This window comes from Nycticebus coucang, chromosome 10 (genome assembly GCF_027406575.1).
Source record: "Nycticebus coucang isolate mNycCou1 chromosome 10, mNycCou1.pri, whole genome shotgun sequence".
Taxonomy (NCBI): Eukaryota; Metazoa; Chordata; class Mammalia; order Primates; family Lorisidae; genus Nycticebus; species Nycticebus coucang.
The window spans coordinates 56,470,228-56,477,766 of record NC_069789.1 but is presented as its reverse complement, the minus strand read 5'-3'; the positions used below and the strand labels follow the sequence as shown (position 1 = coordinate 56,477,766).

Below are 7,539 nucleotides of genomic sequence, written 5' to 3'. Positions count from 1 at the left end.
GAAAGATCAGGTTTGTGACTAGGGGGCGTAGTTAAAGCTTGCATCTGGAGACATTTCAGTCAGGGGTTGGAGACAACTTCTGCCCTTCTTCACTTAACAGTTCCTCCTCCCCAGCCCCATCTAATCTTGCTGCAGTTCAGCTGCCTATGTAGAAAATTTTGATCGCTTTCCTATTTCTTTCTCACCTTCCATTTTTTAACCCATCTGAACTCAGTTCCATTTTCTTGTGGGTATTTTTGTTAAACTGACATATACTACACATTTGGGAAACTGTATAAAGCCTAAGTGTACAAGTCAACAGATGATGGCACAGTGAATAATCCTATATAACTACTGTCTAGATAAAGACGTTATTGGCACCTCAGAAGCCCTCCTCCTATCCCCTTCTACTCTACCTCAACTTTCTTTCCAAAGGCATCCCCTATCTAATACTATAGATTAGTTTTACCCACTCTTGAACTTTATATAAATGGAATCATTCAGTAGATATCATTTTGTGTCTGGCTTCTCTCAATATTGTTTGTGAAACTCAACTATAACATTGCGTGGAATTATGATAGCAGTAGTTTATTCATTTTCATTGCCATACAGTATGCCATTAAATGAATATACCACAATTTATCTTTTATTCTGTTGATGGACATTCGGGTTGCTCCCAGTTTGGGGTTATTATGAATAGGCTGCTGTAACTTTTTTTTTTTGGTAGAGACAGAGTCTCATTTTATCCCCCTCGGTAGTGTGCTGTGATGTCACACAGCTCACAGCAACCTCCAACTCCTGGGCTTAGGCTGTTTTCTTGCCTCAGCCCCACCAGTAGCCAGGACTACACTCACAGCAACCTCCAACTCCTGGGCTTAGGCTGTTTTCTTGCCTCAGCCCCCCCCAGTAGCCGGGACTACAGGCGCCCACCACAACGCTTGGCTATTTTTTTGTTGCAGTTTGGCTGGGGCTGGGTTTGAACCTGCCACCCTTGGTTTATGGGGCTGGTACTCTATCCACTGAGCCACAGGTGCTGCCGCCCTGCTGTAACATTTTTGTTCATGTACTTTGGTACACTTATGTTGTTATGTTTATTGAATAAATACCTAAGAAAAGAATTACTGGGACATAGGGTAGGCATATATTTAGCTTTCATAAATGCTACTGAACAATTTCCCAATGTGCTCATATTAATTTGCACTCCCGCCTACAGTGCCTTAGAATTCCAATTGCTTTGCCTTCTCATCAACAGTTGGTTTTGTCAATCTAAAAAGATTAAAACATTTCAGCCTTTCTGGTGGGTATAGTGGTATTGTAGTTTAAATTTGTTTCGGCCTGATAACTGGTGAGGTTGACCACCTTTTCATGCATTTGCCATTTGAATATCAGTTCAAGTATTGTGTCCATTTTCCATTAGGCTGTCTATCTTACTGCTTTGTAGGGGTTCTTTATATATTTCAGCAAATCCTCTGCTGTTTATAGGGATTGCAAACATTTCTGTAAGTATATTAGTACAGAAGACCCTGGTTTTAGGGTCTTTGGAAGTGTCAGAGTCACAGGGACAAGACTTAATTTTTCTCTTTTGATCAGTAATGTATGCCCAGCTCCTAGTACACAGTAGATACCCAGTAAATATGTTGAATGAATGCTGAATGAGATGGAAGAGACTCATCTGGGTAGTTTGCTGTATGTTGCACTGATCTCTAGAGTCAAAAACCAAGAGGGCCTGGGGGAAGCAGATTTCCTTCCAGCCTAGCCAGCTGTGACCTTGGGAAAGGGAAGACATCCCAGCCCTTCTCTACAGAAGGAGCAGAAATAGCTACAGTTTGTGAACCAAGGAGCACAGATGTAGGGAGCAGAGGTCACAAATTAAAAGACAGGAACAAGCAGCAGGTAGCAAGCTAGTCAGAATCTTCAGAGGGGGAGACTTAGTTTGGGGTATCAAGAAGAGAGTGAGGGCCTCTGAGCATTGGACCTTTGTACAAGAACCTCCAAAGGTCATGTCTTTTCCTGCCTCAAGACATGCCTTTTGCAAAGCTTGTTTGTGGAAAGAACTTTTTTGTACTTAGAAACACGTTTCTTTCTCCAAAGGAAGTTCCCTGAGTCTTTGGTTGCGGGGTCTTATTCCAATTCCCCATTGGGGAACTCTTTTTATCCAATCTGTCTTGAACTTTCTCCTGGCCTGGACGTCCATCCGAGATGGGGAAGACCATCAAGTCAGCCCCTTTTCAACAAAGTCTTTTCAGAGGCTTGCGGCATTCTATAGCACTTTTCTCTTGCTTTCTCACCAGCATGCTCTCCTTCTCTTCCTTCACCTGTGGTGGAAACTAGGCCTGATTAGGAGTCTCAGACTGATTCCCATCACTGTGGGAGAGCGAGATTTCTTCCTTGCAACGACACCATACCAGACTCACAGTATCTCCTCCCCAGGTCTTCCAGAGGACAATGTGGTAATTGCTTCCAAAATTTCTATGTATGATGAACTTGGAGCATCAGTCCAGTTGGAGAGAGACTGGATGACTTGCTGTGAAATGGGATTTGCATAGCAAGGACAGTGTTTTCCCTTAGAATATGAGTTTATGGGGGAGGGGAGCAGAGGGTTTTAGGGAAAGGAAAGGAGAGTCGTTAATCACTACCAGGGGCCTTTGGAGGCACCTATGAGAGAAGAGCCTCTATGGGGCAGATTTCTTCAGTCTTGCTTGGCACTTGTCCTAAAATATGGTTTATTTAGCCTCTATCCTGAGGTCCTCTGAGTCCCTTGGTCTTCCTTCAGGGACAGCTGCTATATGCCAGTGGTTTCTCCATGGACTACCTGTGTACTCATCTTCAAGCATCATAAAATTTCAGAGCCCCGTAGATTCTGGACCTGCTCATTAGCATAACATAGTCACACGACTAGCCTGACATGGCTGGAAACTTTTCTGTCTTTTGTTCTGTTGGAGGAGGCTGCCCCCTCCCATTTTTCCCCTTGCTGAAACCCCTCCCCTGCTATCTCCCTCTCAGAGGTCAACTCTTTCCTGCTGCCCAGAACTGAGGTGATATCCCCTTCCGGTTTCATTCAGTTCTAAGAGGATGTAGTGAGTGGGGTGGGATAGGGAAGTGTGGCCACCTGTGCTCAGAGCTGTCACAATCCCTTTTGCTTCTCTATAACTGAGCTAGCTCCCCTTTCCAAAAGCCCATTGGATAGCTACCTTGGGATTCCTCTATGCAGGATGATTCCAGGTATTTTGGAGCTGCAGTTCCAAAATTACTGAGTATAGCCTTAATGGTAAGCAAAATAGTTCAGCGAAGTATAACTGGTGATAGAGAAGTAATCTTTGAGGGGTACAACTGCTAAGCAGAATGTTCCACAGCTTTGTGATCACATGGATTTGAATCCACACTTAGCCGTACATGAAGTGTGTGACCTTGGCCATTTCTATAAATTGAAGACATGATTCCCTTTCTTAGAGATAATGAGAGAATTTGCAATAATATAGCACTTGAAACATTCCCCGTATACAGTAGGACTGTTTAGAATTTCATCAAAGAAGAAGAGCTCTCTCTGGGTCTCACACTGAAGTTTAGATTTTACAGAGTGTGAGGGCAGGCCTAACTGTAAAGGGTTAAAGATGGACAATCTCCCAGATGGATACAGGTGGGGAGCTAATCAGGGCAGTATCCTGAAGTGAGTCACAAGCCAAAAATGAATAAACTTTATCTTGCAGGAGCTAGGATACCAAGAGACTGTATCTTGCAAACCAGATTATCTAGTTTCAAATATCCTCCATGTTTACTACCCTATGACTATCTTCTAGCTCAGGATTTCCTCAACTGGCCTGGTCATAGGAATCACCTTGGCACATTTCTTTTAAAAATGTAGATTTCCAGGTCTCTTTCTTGGAAATTCTGTTTCCAAAGTTCTCTGGTTGAGCCAGGAAATCCACCCTTTTAAACAAGTATCCGAAGTAACTCCCATGATGTAACCAGATGGAGAAACATTGCCCCAATCTGGTGGTTCTCATTCTTGGCTGCATATTAGAACCTCCTGGGGAAGCTTCAGTAAAAATATGTCTTCATCATAGGGGGAAACTCTGTACTTTGGGAAGGCTGAGGAAGTCTTCAAAGACATGGAGGTGCTTTGATTGAATCTGACTGCGTGGGTTTGTATGTGAACTCATTGAATCATAATAATTACTCTGTGAGGTAAGTTGTAATATCACAGGTGGAAAATGGAGTCAGTGGATTGAAGAAAGGTACATAGATAAAAAGGTCATTTAAGTTAATCACTAGGGAATTGCAGATCAAACCCACAGTGGAGTATATTCACTAGGGTGGCCATAAAAAAAAAAAGAAAGGAAAAAACAGAACATAGCAAGTATTGGTGAGAGTGGGGGGGAATTGGCGCCCTTGTGCTTTTGCTAGTAGCTTTGCAAAATGGTGCAGATGCTGTAGGAAGCAGTTGGGTTTTCTGCAAAAAGTCAAACATAGAATTACCATATCAACGAGCAATTTCACTCCTAAGTATATTCCTAAAAGAATTGGAAATTATTCTAGTAAGAGAAAACAGAGTGAAATGGCAGAAAGGCAAGGGAGAATTTGGCATTTTCAGGGAATGGGAGGTTATTCAACATGTGGTTGAATGCATAAGATGAAAGCTGAAATGGTAAGCTTTCATGACACAGTAAGTCACATAACTTAAGGCTTCTTTTCATAGGCTTAATATTTTATGTATGGGTTTTGTTTTCCCAGACAGATTACAAGGTCCTTCAGCATAGAGACTTTACATTTTAAAATTTATATTAATTTTTTAATGCCTTGTATTTTAAAATTTCTGTGATGTTTGTTGACTTGTTCTAATTTAAATTTACACATTTGGGTCCTCTTTCTCTGTCAGACCCTTGGATATTGAGTCTCATCAATTTATGATGCTTTGTTGATGACCCTCAAATATCTTTATCTTAGATTTCTGAGCTTCAGACTCGTATGTCTCAGCACTTCCAACTTGTCATATCTGAAACAGAGCTGGTTATCTCCTAGAAATCTGCCCCTTCGTCAATCTTCCCCATCCCAGAGATGGAGTCCCCCTCTCATTTGCTCATGTGGTGACCTGGGAGTCATTCTTGACTCCTTCCTCTGCTTCTCCATCTCCCCACCATGCCATCTCCTAAATAACTTCTTTCTTTGGATTTTATTTTTTATTGAGGTAAAATTCACATAAGATGAGCCATTTAAAGCATATACTTCATTGGAATGTATTATATCATAATGTGTATAATCACTACCTCTACCTGGTTCCAAGACATTTTCATCATCATGAAAGGAAATTCTGTATCCATTAATCAGTTATTCCCCACTGTTCCCTTCCACCAACCCTTGGCAAACCCACTTGTCAGTTTTCTGTCTCTATGGATTTTAATATTTTCGATATTTCATACAAAAGGAACCACGCATCTGTGACTTTTTCTGAATGGGTTCTTTCATGTAATATTTTCAAGGGTCATCTACATTGTAGCATGTCTTAGTACTTAATTCCTTTGTATGGCTGAATAATATTCCATCGTATGGATACAAGATATTTTGTTCATCCGTTCATTCATTGATAGCCATCTGGGTTGTTTTCACTTTTTGGTTATTGAGAATAGTGCTGCTGTGAACATTCAGATACAACCTTTTGTTGGAACACCTTTCATTTTAATTTCTTTTGGAGTAGAATTGCTGAATTTTATCAGGCAATTCTATGTGTGACTTTTAGAGGAAACACCAAACTGCTTTCCACAGCTGTGATGCCATTTTATATCCCACCAGCAATGCACAGGGTTCCTGTTTCTCCATATCCTTGCCAACATTTGTTATTTTCCACTTTTTTTAGATGATGGCCAACCTAGTGGATGTGAGGTGGTACTCCATTGTGGTTTTAATTTGCCTTCCCACCTGACTAACCTAAGTAACTTTTTAATCCACCCATCTTTCTCCAACCTGCTAACTCCATTTTCTGCCTGCAACAGCCTACTTCATAGGGTAAAGATTAGGATAAAATGAGTTTATATATATGTTAATCAGAACAGTACTTAGCATATAGTAAATACTGTGTGTCAGAAGGAATATAAGGAAGGACAGAAGGACAGAAGGAAGGAAAGACTTCTTAACTAGATTTTCCTTTTCCATTGTCTTCAATCAAAGTCTCAAATCCCCCTCCCGACCTGCAAGGCTCAAACTGGACACCTTTCAGTTTTTTGAAGGTATATTGTTCTCATTAGCCTCATAGCCTTTGCCTGCTCTGTTCCCTCTGTCTGCCACAATTCCCGATCCCCCAGTATCAGGGGTGTCCAGTATTTTTCTTCTCTACTGCACATTGGAAGAAGAGTTGTCTTGGGCTACACATTAAGTACACAAACACTAATGTATTTATTTTGCACTGATGAGCAAAAAAAAGGTCTGTGCATAATTTTCATGATATTCAATACCAGAGATAATTAAAAAAAAACAAAAAAAAAAAGAAAGAAAAAAATCCTCATATAATCCATATGCAGTCCATCAGCCACAGGTTGAACACCTCCTCCCTCCTCCCCACAGACAGGCCTTCCTGATTTCTCAGATCAGGCACCACGAGTTACATAAAGAAGACCTTGTCTCTTAGATTTGGGCAAGAGAGCCTCCTTCCCTGGGCTTCATGTTTTAGAAGACGTCATGTAGCATAACCACAAAGGAACTAAATTTGTGAAAACCAGGGATGTCTCTGACACTTGGGATTCAACACTCAGTGTTGTCACGGAGCAACCAGTAATGCTGAACACACATTCCTGAAATGAATATGGTTCAGGCCCCGGAGAAATATTCTCTATATCTTTCTCTATGTCTTGTTTATTTAAATTGTTAGACATTATATATGTTTATTATGTACAACATGATATTTCAAAATATGTATACGTTAAAAATATGGAGTACTTCACAAATTTTGGTGTCATCTCTGTGCAGGGACCATGCTAATTTTCTCTGTATCATTCTGATTTCAGTATAGGTGCTACTGAAGCAAGCATAGACTGTCTCTGGGGAAAAAAGGTAACTGTATCTTTTTTTTTTTTTTGTGGTTTTTTTTTGGCCGGGGTTGGGTTTGAACCTGCCACCTCCGGCATATGGGACCGGCGCCCTATTCCTTGAGCCACAGGCGCTGCCCAGGTAACTGTATCTTAATGCCCTAAAGGTTTATGGGTTGTGTCACTGTGAACTTTGGAGATAGCCATCCATGGCTTTGGTGTGGGGGGGAGGAATTGAGCTCTTAGAGTGCTTAGCTAAAAGAAAATTAGCTTGTCAAGTCCTTCCTCTCAGAAAGTATGATTGCAGTAGATTCTTTTATGACATGATGTTTACTGTAGTGCTGAGTATCCATTTTCTATTTTTTTTTTTGTAGAGACAGAGTCTCACTTTATGGCCCTCGGTAGAGTGTCGTGGCCTCACACAGCTCACAGCAACCTCCAACTCCTGGGCTTAAGCGATTCTCTTGCCTCAGCCTCCCAAGTAGCTGGGACTACAGGCGCCCGCCACAAGGCCCAGCTATTTTTTGGTTGCAGTTCAGCGGGG

General features: G+C 41.4%; 1 non-coding gene across 1 annotated transcript; it reads right to left on the bottom strand.

Annotated features, from left to right (window-relative positions):
• Positions 1 to 6,891: 6,891 nt before the first annotated feature.
• Positions 6,892 to 6,994, bottom strand: LOC128597879 (U6 spliceosomal RNA). Its single transcript, XR_008383434.1, has one exon. It is a non-coding gene; the product is annotated as a U6 spliceosomal RNA (small nuclear RNA).
• Positions 6,995 to 7,539: the final 545 nt, after the last annotated feature.